At 40.4% G+C, this 20,286-nt stretch overlaps 1 protein-coding gene and 1 pseudogene across 1 annotated transcript in view; both read right to left on the reverse strand.

Moving 5' to 3' along the window:
• Window positions 1-7,618, reverse strand: part of LOC112672099 (cytochrome P450 2C21) — a 33,948-nt gene extending 26,330 nt beyond the window's left edge. The window contains exon 1 of the mRNA XM_049103042.1: window positions 7,482-7,618. The gene's annotated coding sequence lies outside the window, so the exon portion shown is untranslated. The remainder of the gene's footprint in view (window positions 1-7,481) is intronic.
• Window positions 3,481-4,643, reverse strand: LOC112672635 (succinate dehydrogenase cytochrome b560 subunit, mitochondrial-like; annotated as a pseudogene).
• Window positions 7,619-20,286: the final 12,668 nt, after the last annotated feature.

Below are 20,286 nucleotides of genomic sequence, written 5' to 3' on the forward strand. Positions count from 1 at the left end.
CCCACATCGGGCTCCCTGCATGGAGCCTGCTTCTCCCTCTGCCTGTGTCTCTGCCTCTCTCTCTCTCTCTGTGTCTCTCATGAATAAGTAAATAAAATCTTAACAAAAACAAACAAACAAACAAACAGGCAGCCAAGAATACTTTATCCAGCAAGGCTATCATTCAGAATAGAAAGAGAGATAGTTTCCAAGACAAGTGAAAACTGAAGGAGTTTATCAACACTAAACCAGCTCTCCAAGAAATACTAAATGGGACCCTTTGAGCAGGAAAGAGAGATCAAAAGCAACAAAGACTGGAAAGGAACAGAGACAATCTACAGGAACAGCAACTTTACAGTAATACAATGGCACTAAATTTATACCTGTCAATAATTACTTGGAATGTAAATGGACTCAATGTTCCAATAAAAAAAAAATAGGGTATCAGAGCACCTTGGTGGCTCAGTGGTTGAGTGTCTGCCTTTGGCTCAGGTCATGTTCCCGGGGTCCTGGGATCGAGTCCTGCTTCTTCCCCTGCCTGTGTCTCTGCCTCTCTCTCTCTGTGTCTCTCATGAATAAATAAATAAATAAATCACTTAAAAAAAAGCCAAAGTAATGTTGAAAAGAAAAGCAAAGTGGAAAAAAAAAAAAAGAAAGAAAAGGAAAGTGGGAGGAATCACAATTCTGGACTTCAAGTTGTATTACAAAGCTATAATCATCAAGACTGTATGGTACCAGCACAAAAACAGATACATAAATCAATGGAACAGAATAGAGAACCTAGAAATGGACCCTCAACTCTATGGTCAATTAATCTTCAACAAAGCAGGAAAGAATATCCAATGGAAAAAAAGTCTCCACAACAAATGGTGTTGGAAAAACTGGACAGCCACATGCAGAAGAATGAAACTGGACCACCATAAACAAAAATAAATTCAAAATGGATGAAATACCTAAATGTGAGACAGGAAACCATCAAAATCCTAGAGAAGAAAGAAGGCAGCAACCTCTTTGACTTTGGCCACAGTAGACACATCTCCAGAGGCAAGGGGAACAATGGCAAAAATGAACTATTGGGACTTCATCAAGAGAAAAAGCTTCTGCAAGTAAGGAAACACTCAACAATACTAAAAGGCAACCACCAGAAAGGGAAAAGATATTTGAAAATGACTTACTGGATAAAGAAAGGGTTAGTATCTAAAATCTATAAAGAACTTACCAAATTCAACACCCCAAAACCAGATAATCCAGTTAAGAAATGGGCAGAAGACATGAATAGACACTTTTCCAAAGAAGATATCCAGATGGCTAACAGACACATGAAAAGATGCTCAACATCACTCATCATCAGGGAAATACAAATCAAAACTACTATGAAATACCACCTCACATCTGTCAGAATGGCTAATATTAACTCAGGAAACAATAGATGTTGGCAAGGATGCAAAGAAGGGAAACCCTCTTACACTGTTGGTGGGAATGCAAATTGGTGCAGCCACTCTGGAAAACAGTATAGAGGTTTCTCAAAAAGTCAAAAAATAGAGCTACTCAACAATCCAGCAACTGCATTACTATTTATCCAAAGGATACAAAAATGCCGATTTGGAGGGGCACATGTACCCCAATGTTTACAGCAGTATTATCAGCAATAGCCAAATTATGGAAAGAGCCCAAATGTCCACCACCCGATGAATAGATAAAGAAGATATGGTATATATATACACAATGGAATATTACTCAGCAGTCCAAAAGAATGAAATCTTGCCATTTGCAACAATGTGGGTGGAACTAGAGTGTATTATGCTAAGTGAAATTAGAGAAAGGCAAGTATTATGAGTTCACTCATACATAACATTTAAGAAACAAAACAAATGAACATAGGGGAAGGGAAGGAAAATAAAATAAAAACAGGGAGGGAAGCAAACCATAAGAGACTCTTAAATATAGAGAACAAATAGGGTTGCTCGAAGGGAGGTGGGTGGAGGGATAGGCTAAATGAGTGATGGGCATTAAGGAGAGTACTTGATAGGATGAGCACTGGGTGTTATATGTAAGTGATGAATCACTAAATTCTACTCCTGAAACCAATATACTACACTCTATGTTAACTAACTTCAATTTAAATAAATAAATTTTGGAAATAAAAAAATAAGATTAATATCATAAAATAAAATTTAGCAGTATAAAATAGTTATTAGAAAAGAAAAAGTTATTAGAAAAAGAAAAGATCTTGGAATTAATATGATTTCAAAAACATTTTTTCAAGTAAATAAATACGCTGAGTAACTAACTAGAGTTAGCTGCAGTTCAATTTACTTAGCAGAAAGACATTGGGAAACCAGGGGTTTTCCAGGAATAGAGTACAAAATAATAATAATGAAAACTATAAACAAAGTTGGACAATAGTTCTAGAAGTACAAGTGAATTTATGACAGGAGTTTCAAGGACAGAAAATATAGTCAAATATAAAAATAAGCAAAGGAAATCAAGGAAAAATTTCCTAAACTTGTGAAAAATCCAAAGGATCCACCAAGTTGGTAGCAGGATTAAAGTAAGACTCATGTTCCCATAATCTTTTGAGACCTTAGAACATTAAGAAATAAAAACAAAACCCTAAAAAAATTCTGGAGCAGAAAAGAAGTTATAAAGGATAACACTCAGTTTAGAATAAGGCTTCCCATATATGATGCTTCTACATGACAGTTTACAGTGCGGTAAGGTCTTTGAAGATTCAATAGGAAATGATTTTCAAAATTATTATTCTATGCCAAACTAGAATTCAAATATGAGGCACACCTGGGTAGCTCGGTGGCTGAGCATCTGCCTTTGGCTTAGGGCTGATCCTGAGACCTGGGATCTAGTCCCACATCAGGCTCCCTTCATGGAGCCTGCTTCTCCCTCTGCCTGTCTCTGCCTCTATCTCTCTGTGTCTCTCATGAATAAATAAATAAAATCTATTAAAAAAATAAATAAAAATAAAAATAGGCTTGTTTTTCCAGAAATGCAGGGAAAAGAAATAACCATTAATAGGTTCAATGGTAATTTTCTGGCTTTTCCTTTTGCATCAAAAGCTATGTATCTTTTCTTCAAAGCACCTTCTAGCTAGGACAAGCTAATTCCCCTCCACCCCCATCCCTCCTACTTTCAGCCATACCGTTTGGGTGCTGAGGACCCCTGAACTCTGACCAGTGAGTAGAATTGTCCTGTAAGCTAGTGACCCCAGGCAGTGGAACCCAAAGGCCCACTCCCAGTCCCCATGGCAGAGGCCAAAGAACTGGCCTTGTTTTCACTGTCTCAAAAAGAAGGAGCCGAAAGCTGACTGCACAAATGAAGGCCCCATATGGAGAGAGAACGAGGCTCCTAGGCCCAAAGGAGACTGTAAACTAGGGGAAGGGAAAGAGAAGTTTTGAGTCATTCCATCTTTAGAAACAAAGGGGAAACTGGACCTTTGTCCACTGCTCTCATTCTATAAGGTACTTTATTGCTCCTGAGCTCCAAGGGGAAGTGCAAACACAAAAGGGTCTAAATTAATCAGGAGATGCTAGGAACTTCAGCTCTTCACGTGGCTGCCAGCCCTACAGGGGACAGCACAGTGAGAACCAAGATAGCCACTCCAGACTGGTACAGCTGGGGAACCTTCAGTCCTCTCCCTGGGTCTCGCATCAAGTGTCGGATCTCATTGCTGATATGATACGTGAGAGGGAAGAAAGTGCAAACTTGGCTGTGCAGATCGGTGACGGCCCTAGACACAGGAACTTCACAAATGAGACTCAAAGTTCCCAGGGGCCCTCAGGCATGACAAACCAAAAAGAGAGACCCCTGTACCCAAGGCCATCCCAGTATCACAATGACAAACAGATACTACTATGTGAAGAGACCAACTGTAGACAGTGATATGGGGAGACAGAGGAGTTTTTTTAATCTAAATATTGACTCATAATGTGGTAGTAAAGCTTAAAGAAATTAAGTTATTTTTTATTAAAAAGGAAGGGGCTACAATTCTAGATGTTTTAAATAAAATATTTAAGATAATACAGAATGAAGGGAGTGTCAGCGTTCTGAGAGCTGTGTCCTGCCCTCAAAGTCAAGTTATATGTGGATTTCCAGCTATACAGGGGTTGACCTCCCTTGCCCCTGTGTTGTTCAAGGGTCAAACTCTATGACTTTATGAACTCTGCATTGGAAAGTATTTCAACTAAATTACCAAACATCTGTCGAGTAAATACCATGTATCTTGCAATCTGATTTTGACATTAAACCATTTGTTTAAATAGTTACAGAGCTGACAGTTTCACAGTGGGTAAATAAAAAGGAGAGTTCAGAAAAGTTTGTCCCTTTGCAATCTTTAGAACTCTCCCCCTCCTCCCAAGGCCGAGCATGAAGCCATGTGGGCACGTGCTGACAGCCAAGGCCTCTGCAGCTGCCCAGGTCAGCCCTGTCTCGTCCCAGGCTGCAACACCATGTGCACCTGTAGCTAGCCCCTCCAGCCGTGCACCCAGCTTCATTCACTGCAGCGTGCACACCTGGTAGGAGAGTGGGCAGCCCTGGGACAGCACACCAACAGCCAGGGGCCCTGCAACAGCCAACGAGCCCTTCGTTGGCCTGATCCTTGCTGCCAGACCTTGGTAAGTGAGATAAACCAGTCATGGAAGGACGTACCGCATGATTTAACTGAAATGAAATATCTAAAATAGTCAAAACTCAAAAAAAAATAAAAATAAAAATAAAATAAAATAAAATAAAATAGTCAAAACTCCTAGAAGCAGAGTAGAATGGTCTTTGCCAGGGGCTCGGGGGAAGAGGAAATAGGGAGTTGCTATTCAATGAGCAAAGAGTTTCAGTTACATAAGATGTAAAGTTCTAGAGATCTGCTGTACAACATGGTGCCTATAGTTAACAATACTGTATTGTGCACTTAAAATTTTGAGCAGACAGATCTCATTTCAAGTGTTCTCACCACAAGGAAGGAAAGGTGTTGTGCCTAAGATTGCGAATCCGAGAAACCACCAAGGAGCCGACACCGATGCAAACACACGAGGGTTTATTACAAGCTCGAGCTTGGGTCCAAGTATACCCGACACAGCGGAGCAGGGACTTGGGCCCCGAGACTAAGAGGCTTAGCAGCTTTATAGGGGCCAGTGGCCCATGGGATACGCAGAAAGATGCACAGTCATGTCGGTCCACACGCAGGTGGCCAATTGAATTACATCTTACCCTACAGTATCCACTTGAGCTGGCCTATTACTTTGGTCAGAATCGGGCGCAGTTTTGGCGGGCACAAGGCAGGGTTACATTTTTATGAGCCGATTTCCGATTAGGGTGTGCCCAGCGGCTTGACTAGGGTGGGGCAGCGCCTTAAGCAATAAGCAGGTCATGTGGGGGTCATACAGGAGGTGGCGGGTGTAGCGCAAAATGGAGTTAGTCCTGCTCTGCTTGTCCAGGGGTAGGGGATTTTTGTTAAATTTCCTGGGTCCCACAAAGGAAGGAGGGATTGAGGGAGGGAGGGAGGGAGAGGGGAAGGAAGGAAGGAAGAAAAGAGGAAGGAAGGAAAGAGGAAAGGAAGGAAGAAATTAGCTATAATCAAATGACCAGTTGCAGAATCAAGGACTGTAGTTATTATGAACAGCTACACTTTGTTATAAGTGTGTGTGTGTGATCTTTGTTAGGATATCAATGAGAAGAATAAACATCACCCAAGGACTTGACATCTTCTTTTGTCTAAAGGGTTAGTTTTTGGTTTTGGGGTTTTTTGTTTTTTGTTTTGTTTTGTTTTGTTTTAGTATGCAGGATAGTTGTATCATGTTAGATAGAAGTATGACTTTGTTATTTCTTTATTTAGAGATTACGTATGATTTAAGGAGATGTGTATGGGTGCCAAATTTATAAGAGGTGTATTGTGATGGTTAGTATTGTGTACCAACTTGGCTAGGCTATAGTACTCAATTATTTAATTGAATACTAATTTAATATTACTGTAAAGGTACTTTGGAGGTGTGGTTAATATGGACAATCACCTGACTTTAGGTTGACACACTGATTCACTCTAGACACATAAACTCCCAATGAAGTAAATACTGTAATAATTCATTTCCTTGAAGAGATGAAAACATGGTATTCCAGATACTAACCAGTATACCAATATCACATGGTTAGTAGGCCCCAGAGCTGGAATTTGAACTGATGCACTGGCTCCAGGGTCTGAGCTCTTAACCACCATACTATCCTGCCTCTGACTGAGGTAGATCTATGTGAACAGATGTGAAACAGTTTCCAAGTTATCCTAGTAACTGGAAAATCAAGGTGCAGATCAGGACATACAAGGTATTAACATTTATCATCAAAGATACCTAATTTAGTTTGACCATTATTCTCTCGGAATTTTATGCAGCTATGGCTGCACTGTTGATATACCCAGTGATGATTATACATTCTGAAAGCACTCTGACTCCAAAAAGATGATTGGATGTCTCTTTCTCTCTCTGGGAGCTTTTAAGATTTATTTAATCTAAGCAATCAAAAGTTTTATGATCGTTGTGTCTTGAGATTTTTCTTTCACTGTGCTGTGAGCTTTATAGTCTCTTTCTATCTAGGTATCAGTATATGGAAGTTTTTTCTCTGGGGATATTTAGTTTCCCTAGAAAAGAATCCTATAGTCTTCTGTTACCTGGCTGCTGGGTTACTGGGAGCAGAATGGAAGAAGGACCTAGGGATCCCAGAAATCAATATGTGAACCATTGTCCAATGCCCAGGTTTTCATCCCTGTACCTCATTCTGACTTCACTATGCCAGCTGTTCCAGGTCCAGGGGGTCTCGTTTTAGTTTCTCTAGAATAGGTTTTAACCTGGGGTGATTTTTGTCCACCCCCAACCCAAAGGACAATTTGGCAATGTCTTAAGATGTTATTTGTTGCCATTAATTTTGGCATCTGGAGGGTAGAGGCCAGGAATGCTGCTAAACATAGTACAATGCACAAAACAGCTCCCCACTACAGATATTTGTCCAAAATATCAAGTACTGAGGTAGAGAATCCCTACTCTAGAGAGTGAACATCCTATATCCTATAGGAACAAACATGATGTGATTGCAAAGGATAGTGGAAAAATGGAGGTAGCAACAGCTATGAATGCAGAATTTCTTTTTTTTTTTTTTTTAAGATTTCATTTATTTATTCATGAGAGACACTTAGAGAGGCAGAGACACAGGCAGAGGAAGAAGCAGGCTCGTTGTGGGGAACCTGATGTGAGACTCGATCCCAGAACCCCAGGATCACACCCTGAGCCAAAGGCAGAAGCTCAACCGCTGAGCCACCAAGGTGCCCCAGAACACAGAATCTTAATACACTGTACTCTTTTAGCTTCATCTATGCTTTCTTCCTTGAGAACTGGCACTTTCAAATCTTGAATCTCTGAAGGATTCTGTATAGGTAATTTGACTTCTTTCTCATGGGTAAACTTCATGAGAGGTTTGGGTTGTAAATTCCTTCACTCTGCTAAATTACTTACGGTTCCAGGGCACCTGGGTGGCTCAGCTGGTTCAGCATCTGTCTGGCTTGGGCTCAGGTCATGATCCCATGATCCTGGAATCAGGTTCCGTTTTGGGCTCCCTGTTCACTGGGGAGCCTGCTTCTCCCTCTGCCTGCCATCCCCCTGCTTGTGCATGCTTTCTCTGACAAATAAATAAAATTAAATTAAAAATTCAAAAATAAATTCAAAAATAAAAGTTACCATTCCTCCAACTGCTTTTTTTAAAAGAAGTCATCATGACTTCTTTAAGAAAAAAAAAAAAAAAAAAAGATTATTTATTTATTTAATTTGAGAGAGAGAGAGAGAGATAGGGAGAGAGAGCATGAGCCAGGGCAGGGGAGAGAGAGAAGCAGGTTCCCTGCTGAGCTTGATCCCAGGACCCTGAGATCATGACTTGAGCCAAAGGCAGACACTTAACTGACTGAGCCACCCAGGTGCCTCAACCTCCATCTGCTTTTTTTTGTCTTTCACAAATAGATTGAAATCTTTCTTTAAAAGATTTTCTCAGGATGCCTGGGTGGCTCAGCAGTTGAGCATTTGCCTTTGGCTCTGGGTGTGATCCCGGAGTCTCAGGATCGAGTCACGTATCAGGGTCCCTGCACAGAGCCTGCTTCTTCCTCTGCCTGTGTCTCTGGCTCTCTCTCTGTGTCTCTCATGAATAAATAAAATCTTAAAAAAAAATAAAAGATTTTCTCATTATTTTTAAGTAATCTCTACCCCCAACATGGGGCTGGAACTCACAACCTTGAGGTCAAGAGTTGCAGGCTCCACTGACTTAGCCAGCCAGATGCCCCTAGATTGAAATCTTTTATTGGCTAATCATTCTAAGTCCTTTGTTTGAAAAGTGGTACTTGTTTCCAAGTCCCTTAGAGTCTTCTTAGTGTGATTTTGGAAGGAGCAGATACAGATTTATATATCAACCTGTCATACTTCATCAGCATTCCCTCAAGGATGGACTTTTTTTTTTTAAAGATTTATTTTTTTATTTATTTATGATAGAGAGAGGCAGAGAGAGAGAGAGAGAGAGAGGCAGAGACACAGGCAGAGGGAGAAGCAGGCTCCATGCCGGGAGCCCGATGCAGAACTCGATCCCGGGACTCCAGGATCGTGCCCCGGGCCAAAGGCAGGTGCGAAACCACTGAGCCACCCAGGGATCCCCAAGGATGAACTTTTATAAAGAATTTACTTATAGGGCCTCTGGGTGGCTCAGTGATTGAGCGTCTGCCTTTGGCTCAGGGCATGATCCTGGGGTCCTGGGATCAAATCCCATATCAGGCTCTTCACAGGGAGCCTGCTTCTCCTTCTACCTATGTCTCTGTGTCTCTCATGAATAAGTAAATAAAAATCTTTTTTTAAAAAAAGGATTTACTTATATATTATTACAATATTGACTCAGGGCACCAGGGTAGCTCAGTCAGCTAAGTGTCTGTTCATCTTAGCTCAGGTCTTGATCACAGGGTCGTGAGGATCCACTCAGCGTGTGGCCCACTTACAAAAAAAGTGAACTTATATAGATAGGGATGCCTGGTTGGTACAGCATGCTACTCTTCATCTTGGGGTCGTTGTGAGTTCACGTCCCACACGTTGGGCACACAGTTTAAATTTTTTTTTTAAATAAAAATATTGACTCAGATATTCTCTGTACTTGCTACTCTTCTAGATATAGCTTTCTTCTGGAATAGTAAGTTTCCTTTAGCTACCTCTTTTGTCCTTCATAGCAATTCCCTTCTCCTGAAGCTAACTTTTTAGAATGCTTCTCAGACTGCAAAATCATCTGAGACCATTTCTCACAAAATTCCAGAATTTCTTTCATTCTTCAGTAATAGAAAAAAGTAGGGTATCCATGTTCCCACTCCCAATGCTGGAACATGATTCTGGACATTTTCACTATGAAGAATGAATTGTGAAAAAATGCACACCCATCAAGAAAGTGGCCACCTTAGGGGAAAAAAAAAAAAAAAAAAAAAAAACCACCTAAGACAATTTGAGCCGGCTGTGCCTGCCCCAAACCACTACTATAAGGCTGGGATTCTGAACATGGTTTAGAGAATGATCACATCTCCTGTCCGCTCTGCCCTCCAGTTTTCTCTGACATTCTCCTTTTGATGTTATTTACTCTCTCCAGTCCCACCAGGCAATCTGAACAAAAGATGGCCATGGGCTCATCAATATAAATAATAATGAAAATTTTTTAAGAAAAAGAATCAAGAAAAAAAAAAAAGAAAAAGAAAAAGAATCAAGGCAAAGACTACTCATGGCTTTCTAACTTCTATTAATTCTAATCTATTCCAAAAATTCACCTTTATTATTATTTTTTTAATCAAATCTGTGCTCTTAGGATATTTCAACAGAAGAAAGTGTCTGTATCTCAGGATGACGTTCCTTATTTCTATCTCAGCACAAGTCAGATATAATCATTTCATGTTGTCATAGCTAAAGTTTTTAGCATTTAGTGCTTCCTTGGTGTGACTAGATGCAATTACTTAACAAAATCATTGCCCAATATATGACCCAATATAAAGAAACAGTAGTACAAGGTCCCCCTGGATATACCCATCTGTTCAAATGCATCAGAAGATTCAGTGGTTCTTACACCTGGCCTATCAAAATTATGCTAGACTCAAGATAAGATAATGTTTCCTAAAACAATGAAGTTCTATTTAAATATAGTACTGGGAAGATACCTTAGTAATTCAGATTCCAGATGACTTGGAGCCCTCCTTACCCTGGGAGTAGTGCAGAGGCTTCATAGCACCCATGACACCCATAGAAATGTCTACAAAAAATAAGTGGTAAATACAAGTAAATTCTTCCCAGAAAGAACTATGGCCTCCAAAAGGTTAGGAATCATTCCTTAGGGATACAAAAAAGGGCGGATACTGGAAGAAATTTGTTTCTTCCTACAGCTCCTGAAACCACATGCTTAACCCAAATCACTGCACCTCGTCCAGACTTCATGAAACTGGTGGTTCAGACCAAATTCAACAGAAAATTACTTGAATGTCACTCCTTCTGATCTTCTTGACTCTATCCATTTAGGGTCCTAGGTCCTGCCCACTAACCAATTTCTCCATTTCACCCAGTGTTACAAAAAGTAGTTGGTTAAAGCAACTATAATTTCAGAGGAAGAAGTGTCCTTTTGTCCTCGGAGAGTACCACTTCTCTAAGTGTTCTAGAATCTTCCCTTCAGTGGAAACTTTGCACCCAAACTTATGTCTTTATTTCCTTCCTATGCAATCTTTCCACCTGACCCAACCAACATTTAAATCTGTCATCCAGCTCTTTCCCACTTCTGTTTAACTTCTCGGATAGAACATCTCTCATTACTGAAATTTCTCCCACTGTCTCCTTCCTTCTAAACTGCTCTCTTTAATTAGGACTTCCCAGAAAATTCTCTTTACCCATCCAAAGGCCACCTGGGTGTCCACCTTCCTAACTAAAAATCGGATTTTTAAATGTTTTTCATTTCCTTTGGCTTCTTTAGACCTGCCCAAATGATTATCTTCCTAGATCCATGAGAACACAGAGAGACAATCTTCATGTTAATTTTGACTCATTTATCATCAAACTTCTCTGTATTTCCATGGCTATAATGATTATCCAGACTCTTAGATGCTAGGTCTAGAAATTAGAGATCTTCAGCAAGGAACCCCATCTCAATGTATTCTCAAACACTTCAGGGAACTCCTGTTTAATTTCCCTCAAATATCACCTGCAAGCACATCTTTATTCTTGCTCAAATTTCTTTTTAAGATTTTATTTATTTATTCATTAGACGCACACACACACACACACACAGAGAGAGAGAGAGAGAGAGAGAGAGAGAGAGAGGGAGAAGCAGGCTCCCTGCAGTGAACCTGACGTGGGACTTGATTCCGGGTCTCCAGGATCAGGCCCTGGGCTGAAAGTGGCGCTAAACCACTGAGCCACCCGGGCTGCCCTCTTGCTCAAATTTCTATCTAATCAAATTAAAAATTTCTTTTTTTTAAAGATTTTTTTAAAAAATTTATTTATTCATAGAGACACAGAGAGAGAGGCAGAGACACAGGCAGAGGGAGAAGCAGGCTCCATGCAGGGAGCCCGATGTGGGACTCAATCCCAGGTCTCCAGGATCACACCCTGGGCAGCAGGCGGCGCCAAACCGCTGTGCCACCGGGGCTGCCCTCAAATTAAAAATTTCTAACTCAGTATTAAGGTCAGACCGTAAATACCAAACTCCAATTCCTTGTCAGTCCAAAGCCCTCTTTCTCTCTACCCAGTCTCCTTCCCAGTCCACTTGTCCAGAGTTGAGCTTGTCTTTACCCCATCTGAAATTACCTTCCTTATCCTTTCTGGCCTATTTATGCCATCCCTAATTTCCTTTTAAGATCTATTTATTTATTTGGGGAGTAGACAGAGCAGAGGGAAAGAGAATCCTAAGCAGACTCCGAGCTGAGCACACAGCCTGATGTGGGGCTTGATCTCACAAACCTAAGATCACGACCTGAGCCAACCAAGAGTCCGATGTTTCACCAAACGCACCACCCCAGTGCCACTCTGCCATCATTTCTTTTAAGTACACTATGATTGCACTCTGGTCAGTCATCAATCACAGCTTCACCTTAGAACACGGTATTTTTTGTGTGCTGCTCCTTAAAAAAGACGATTATTTCATCCAAGATGTAAGAATGTATATATTCTGCCTTTCTTCAGTTACACCTTTACCACTTACCAAACAAGGACCATGTTTTCTCTCTCTCTCCCCTTACAAGACTGAAAGTCCCCCATGATGCTTAGTGTAAGTCCCTGCACGAGGTCCCTGCTGCCACGAATGCTTTTCAAGTAGTAATATTTGCCCACTCACCTCAATGACACCAGAAAGAACAAAAGGATGAACCTCATAACCCAGTTCACATTTCCTTACACTCCTATATAATTTTGGTGTTTATAATCAATTCACAATTGATTTTTTAAAACTACATAAAATTATATATCGAAAATATGCCTCAATAAAAATGGCTATATAAAAAGATTTTCAGACATTCCAAAATGAAGTAAATTCATCACAGCAGACCACACTCATAAGATTATGACTAAAATAAATTGTTCATGCTAAAGGAAAATGATCCCAGATGGAAGCATAGATCTGTAGGAAGGAATGAAGACCACTGGAAAGGGTCATGAAGGAATTACTTACATAAAATTGTTTAGAGTATTATAGACTAACTTTTAAATTTCTTTTAAAGGGATCCCTGGGTGGCGCAGCGGTTTAGCGCCTGCCTTTGGACCAGGGCGCGATCCTGGAGACCCGGGATCGAATCCCACGTCAGGCTCCCGGCATGGAGCCTGCTTCTCCCTCTGCCTGTGTCTCTGCCCCTCTCTCTCTCTCTCTGTGTGTGACTATCATAAATAAATAAAAATTAAAATAAATAAATAAATTTCTTTTAAAGACTATTGTTGGGTTTAAACACAGGTAGAAATAAAATATATAACAATATAAAAGATGGGAGGCAAGAAATGACTATGCTACTGTAAGGTTTATATACCATGCTTGATAGAGTATGATGATATAAATTATAAGCCAATAAAAACAACAGAAAGAATAGACGGAGCTTATAAATAATTGAGATAAAATGGAACCATAAAAAATCAACAACTGATCCAAAAAATGCAGGTTAAAAAAAGAAAACAAAGAACAAAAATGACTCTGAGAAAATCAGTAGCAAGATGACATTTACCCAATGACATCAAAAAATTCAATGAAATAGGGGTGCCTGGGGGGCTCAGATGGTTAAGCATCTGTCTTTGGCTCAGATTAAGATCTCAACGTCCTGGGATCAGTCCACATTGGGCTTCCGGCTCAGCAGGGAGTCTGCTTCTCCCTCTCCCTCTGCCTCCCCAACCTACTAATGCTCTCTCTCTCTCTTTCAAATGAATAAAATCTTTAAAAAAAGAAAAAGTAAAAAGTAAATGAAATAAAAATAGTCAAAACTAAAAAGTAGAGATCGTCAGGCTGAATGAAAAAGCAAGACTCAATCAAATGCTTTCTACAGAAAATCAATTCTAAATACAAAGACTAGAAAAATTAAAAGGATGTGATATTCAAACACTCATCAAAGAAAGCTGGGACGGCTTTTTAATATCAAAGTAATTTCAGAAGAGGGAATACTACCTGAGATAAAGATGTTCACCTCATAAGCACAAAGCAGTTACCTCATTACAAAATAGAAGAATCTTAAATGTATATGCACCTAAAAAAGAGCTTTAAAAGATATAAAACAAAACTGACAGAACCAAAAGACATGATCATAGCTATAGATTTCCAGTATCCCCTCTCAGTAAATGACTAAATGAGTAGACAGAAAATCAGTAAGAAGATAGAAGACTTGAGCCTAATTACCCTGAACCTATCAACCAATTTGACCTAATTAATGTAGTTTATAAAACACTTCATCCTAAATAGCAGAGTACACATCCTCTTCAAGTACACATAGAACAGTCACCGGTTTAAAGCATGATCTGGGCTATAAAAGAAACTGAGAGTTGATCAACTGAAAAGGATTTAGTTCCAATTCACGGTGGAATTGAATTCGATATCAGTAACAGAAAGACAGAAAACCACCAAGTATTTAGATATTAAACACAATATTCCAGAGGTCAGAAAAGAAATCACAAGAGAAATATTCCAGGGGTCAGAGAAGAAATCACAAGAGAAATTGGGAAACTATTTTGAAATGAATGAAAATGAAAACACAGCCTATCAAATTTGTGGCATGCAGCCAAAGGAGTGCATAAAGGGAAATATATACCACTAAACACTTGTGTGAGGAAAGAAAAAAAGTCTCAAACCACTGACCTAAATGTCTACCTCAAAATAACCGGAAAAAGAAGATCCTACTAACCCAAGGCAAAGAGAAAGAAGGAGATAATAAAGATGACTACAGAAGTCAAATAGAAACGAAAAAGAAGACTGATCCAGAGGACAGAAGACACAAATTACAATACAGGGTCCCTACGTCAAGAAGGGGTAAGTGACTTGGCTAAGTTCTCACAGCTAGGAGTGGTGGAACTGGTTACCCTGGGAGAAAAGCTTGGTTCCTTTCAGAGTGGGGTGAGTCCAGGGGAGTGAAAGTCTGGCAGAGGCAGGTCTCTCCCCATGAGTCCCCAGGTCTCCAGATCCCTCTCAGGAGGGAGGACTCTCCCATGGCAAACAGGTATAGTGGGAGAGGGGAGAGCAATAGAAACAGGACTCCAATGTGCCCAACACACTGGAGCACAAAAAGAACACGTCATCTTTTCAGCCACAAGGTGGAGCCTACAGCCTGGATTCATTCTGCTGGTGGCTCGCTGTGCTTCAGTCCCTCCACTGCCCTTGGCCTTTGCTATCTGCACCCACCAACTACTGCAGGAAGGATAGGCTCAAATCCAATCAAAGAGGGCCTCAGGGACAAACCAACAGAATCCCACCACAAAATAATTTACCTCATAATTTATGGTACACACACCACAGGAAACAGCCAGATGTGCAGCTCCTGTAACAGGCCAAGGCAAGAACAGACCAAGATTACTTTATTTATCAGTGTTTAATGGCCCACATGGCTTTCTTCCTTCCCACTGCTAGGCTTTGCCCACCTGTGTTTCAGCAATGACTGACCCACACGCCAGGCCTTGACCAGCAGCCTCCGACCACATGCAGACTGGTTGCCCTTTCTCCTTGGACTCCAGGCCTTCCTGCAGAAGCTGGAATGAGGTGGACTACTTTTTTTTTTTTTTTTTTTTTTTTTTTTTTTTTTTTATTGGTGTTCAATTTACTAACATACAGAATAACACCCAGTGCCCGTCACCCATTCACTCCCACCCCCTGCCCTCCTCCCCTTCTACCACCCCTAGTTCGTTTCCCAGAGTTAGCAGTCTTTACGTTCTGTCTCCCTTTCTGATATTTCCCACACATTTCTTCTCCCTTCCCTTATATTCCCTTTCACTATTATTTATATTCCCCAAATGAATGAGAACATATAATGTTTGTCCTTCTCCGACTGGCTTACTTCACTCAGCATAATACCCTCCAGTTCCATCCACGTTGAAGCAAATGGTGGGTATTTGTCATTTCTAATAGCTGAGTAATATTCCATTGTATACATAAACCACATCTTCTTTATCCATTCATCTTTCGTTGGACACCGAGGCTCCTTCCACAGTTTGGCTATCGTGGCCATTGCTGCTAGAAACATCGGGGTGCAGGTGTCCCGGCGTTTCATTGCATTTGTATCTTTGGGGTAAATCCCCAACAGTGCAATTGCTGGGTCGTAGGGCAGGTCTATTTTTAACTGTTTGAGGAACCTCCACACAGTTTTCCAGAGTGGCTGCACCAGTTCACATTCCCACCAACAGTGTAAGAGGGTTCCCTTTTCTCCGCATCCTCTCCAACATTTGTTGTTTCCTGCCTTGTTAATTTTCCCCATTCTCACTGGTGTGAGGTGGTATCTCATTGTAGTTTTGATTTGTATTTCCCTGATGGCAAGTGATGCAGAGCATTTTCTCATATGCATGTTGGCCATGTCTATGTCTTCCTCTGTGAGATTTCTGTTCATGTCTTTTGCCCATTTCATGATTGGATTGTTTGTTTCTTTGGTGTTGAGTTTAATAAGTTCTTTATAGATCTTGGAAACTAGCCCTTTATCTGATATGTCATTTGCAAATATCTTCTCCCATTCTGTAGGTTGTCTTTGAGTTTTGTTGACTGTATCCTTTGCTGTGCAAAAGCTTCTTATCTTGATGAAGTCCCAATAGTTCATTTTTGCTTTTGTTTCTTTTGCCTTCGTGGATGTATCTTGCAAGAAGTTACTATGGCCGAGTTCAAAAAGGGTGTTGCCTGTGTTCTCCTCTAGGATTTTGATGGAATCTTGTCTCACATTTAGATCTTTCATCCATTTTGAGTTTATCTTTGTGTATGGTGAAAGAGAGTGGTCTAGTTTCATTCTTCTGCATGTGGATGTCCAATTTTCCCAGCACCATTTATTGAAGAGACTGTCTTTCTTCCAATGGATAGTCTTTCCTCCTTTATCGAATATTAGTTGCCCATAAAGTTCAGGGTCCACTTCTGGATTCTCTATTCTGTTCCACTGATCTATGTGTCTGTTTTTGTGCCAGTACCACACTGTCTTGATGACCACAGCTTTGTAGTACAACCTGAAATCTGGCATTGTGATGCCCCCAGATATGGTTTTCTTTTTTAAAATTCCCCTGGCTATTCGGGGTCTTTTCTGATTCCACACAAATCTTAAAATAATTTGTTCTAACTCTCTGAAGAAAGTCCATGGTATTTTGATAGGGATTGCATTAAACGTGTATATTGCCCTGGGTAACATTGACATTTTCACAATATTAATTCTGCCAATCCATGAGCATGGAATATTTTTCCATCTCTTTGTGTCTTCCTCAATTTCTTTCAGAAGTGTTCTATAGTTTTGAGGGTATAGATCCTTTACATCTTTGGTGAGGTTTATTCCTAGGTATCTTATGCTTTTGGGTGCAATTGTAAATGGGATTGACTCCTTAATTTCTCTTTCTTCAGTCTCATTGTTAGTGTATAGAAATGCCACTGACTTCTGGGCATTGATTTTGTATCCTGCCACTCTACCGAATTGCTGTATGAGTTCTAGCAATCTTGGGGTGGAGACTTTTGGGTTTTCTATGTAGAGTATCATGTCATTGGCGAAGAGGGAGAGTTTGACTTCTTCTTTGCCAATTTGAATGCCTTTAATGTCTTTTTGTTGTCTGATTGCTGAGGCTAGGACTTCCAGTACTATGTTGAATAGCAGTGGTGAGAGTGGACATCCCTGTCTTGTTCCTGATCTTAGGGGAAAGGCTCCCAGTGCTTCCCCATTGAGAATGATATTTGCTGTGGGCTTTTCATAGATGGCTTTTAAGATGTCGAGGAATGTTCCCTCTATCCCTACACTCTGAAGAGTTTTGATCAGGAATGGATGCTGTATTTTGTCAAATGCTTTCTCTGCATCCAATGAGAGGATCATATGGTTCTTGGTTTTTCTCTTGCTGATATGATGAATCACATTGATTGTTTTACGGGTGTTGAACCAGCCTTGTGTCCCGGGGATAAATCCTACTTGGTCATGGTGAATAATTTTCTTAATGTACTGTTGGATCCTATTGGCCAGTATCTTGTTGAGAATTTTTGCATCCGTGTTCATCAGGGATATTGGTCTGTAATTCTCCTTTTTGGTGGGGTCTTTGTCTGGCTTTGGAATTAAGGTGATGCTGGCTTCATAGAACGAATTTGGAAGTACTCCATCTCTTTCTATCTTTCCAAACAGCTTTAGGAGAATAGGTATGATTTCTTCTTTAAACATTTGATAAAATTCTCCTGGGAAGCCATCTGGCCCTGGACTCTTGTGTCTTGGGAGGTTTTTGATGACTGCTTCAATTTCCTCCCTGGTTATTGGCCTGTTCAGGTTTTCTATTTCTTCCTGTTCCAGTTTTGGTAGTTTGTGGCTTTCCAGGAATGCGTCCATTTCTTCTAGATTGCTTAATTTATTGGCGTATAGCTGTTCATAATATGTTTTTAAAATCGTTTGTATTTCCTTGGTGTTGGTAGTGATCTCTCCTTTCTCATTCATGATTTTATTAATTTGAGTCTTCTCTCTCTTCTTTTTAATAAGGTTGGCTAATGGTTTATCTATCTTATTAATTCTTTCAAAGAACCAACTCCTGGTTCTGTTGATCTGTTCCACAGTTCTTCTGGTCTCGATTTCGTTGAGTTCTGCTCGAATCTTTATTAACTCCCTTCTTCTCTTGGGTGTAGGATCTATTTGCTGTTTTTTCTCTAGCTCCTTTATGTGTAAGGTTAGCTTTTGTATTTGAGTTCTTTCCAGTTTTTGAATGGATGCTTGTATTGCGATGTATTTCCCCCTTAGGACTGCTTTTGCTGCATCCCAAAGATTTTGAATGGTTGTATCTTCATTCTCATTAGTTTCCATGAATCTTTTTAATTCTTCCTTAATTTCCTGGTTGACCCTTTTATCTTTTAGCAGGATGGTCCTTAACCTCCATGTGTTTGAGGTCCTTCCAAACTTCTTGTTGTGATTTAGTTCTAATTTCAAGGCATTATGGTCCGAGAATATGCAGGGGACAATCCCAATCTTTTGGTATCGGTTCAGACCCGATTTGTGACCCAATATGTGGTCTATTCTGGAGAAAGTTCCATGTGTGCTTGAGAAGAATGTGTATTCAGTTGAGTTTGGATGTAAAGTTCTGTAGATATCTGTGAAATCCATCTGGTCCAGTGTATCATTTAAAGCTCTCGTTTCTTTGGAGATGTTTTGCTTAGAAGACCTATCGAGTATAGAAAGAGCTAGATTGAAGTCACCAAGTATAAGTGTATTATTATCTAAGTATTTCTTCACTTTGGTTAATAATTGATTTATATATTTGGCAGCTCCCACATTCGGAGCATATATTGAGGATTGTTAAGTCCTCTTGTTGAATAGATCCTTTAAGTATGATATAGTGTCCCTCTTCATCTCTCACTACAGTCTTTGGGGTAAATTTTAGTTTATCTGATATAAGGATGGCTACCCCTGCTTTCTTTTGAGGACCATTCGAATGGTAAATGGTTCTCCAACCTTTTATTTTCAGGCTGTAGGTGTCCTTCTGTCTAAAATGAGTCTCTTGTAGACAGCAAATAGATGGGTCCTGCTTTTTTTTTTTTTTTTTAACTTTTATTTATTTATGATAGTCACAGAGAGAGAGAGAGGCAGAGACACAGGCAGAGGGAGAAGCAGGCTCCATGCACCGGGAGCCCGACGTGGGATTCGATCCCGGGTCTCCAGGATCATGCCCCGGGCCAAAGGCAGGCGCCAAACCGCTGCGCCACCCAGGGATCCCTGGGTCCTGCTTTTTTATCCAGTCTGAAACCCTGCGCCTTTTGATGGGGTCATTAAGCCCGTTCACATTCAGAGTTGCTATTGAGAGATATGAGTTTAGTGTCATCATGATATCTATTCAGTCTTTGTTTTTGTGGACTGTTCCACTGAACTTCTTCTTAAAGGGGAATTTTAAGAGGCCCCCTTAAAATTTCTTGCAGAGCTGGTTTGGAGGTCACATATTCTTTTAGTTGCTGCCTGTCTTGGAAGCTCTTTATCTCTCCTTCCATTTTGAATGAGAGCCTTGCTGGATAAAGTATTCTTGGTTGCATGTTCTTTTCATTTAGGACCCTGAATATATCCTGCCAGCCCTTTCTGGCCTGCCAGGTCTCTGTGGAGAGGTCTGCTGTTACCCTAATACTCCTCCCCATAAAAGTCAGGGATTTCTTGTCTCTTGCGGCTTTAAGGATCTTCTCCTTATCTTTGGAATTTGCAAGCTTCACAATTAAATGTCGAGGTGTTGAACGGTTTTTATTGATTTTAGGGGGGGATCTCTCTATTTCCTGGATCTGAATGCCTGTTTCCCTTCCCAGATTAGGAAAGTTTTCAGCTAGAATTTGTTCAAATACATATTCTGGCCCTCTGTCCCTTTCGGCGCCCTCGGGAACCCCAATTAAACGTAGGTTTTTCTTCCTCAGGCTGTCGTTTATTTCCCTTAATCTATCTTCATGGTCTTTTAATTGTTTGTCTCTTTTTTCCTCAGTTTCCCTCTTTGCTATCAACTTGTCTTCTAGGTCACTCACTCGTTCTTCCACCTCGTTAACCCTCGTCGTTAGGACTTCTAGTTTGGATTGCATCTCATTCAATTGATTTTTAATTTCTGCCTGATTAGCTCTAAATTCTGCAGTCATGAAGTCTCTTGA

Source organism: Canis lupus, chromosome 28, assembly GCF_003254725.2.
Source record: "Canis lupus dingo isolate Sandy chromosome 28, ASM325472v2, whole genome shotgun sequence".
Taxonomy (NCBI): Eukaryota; Metazoa; Chordata; class Mammalia; order Carnivora; family Canidae; genus Canis; species Canis lupus.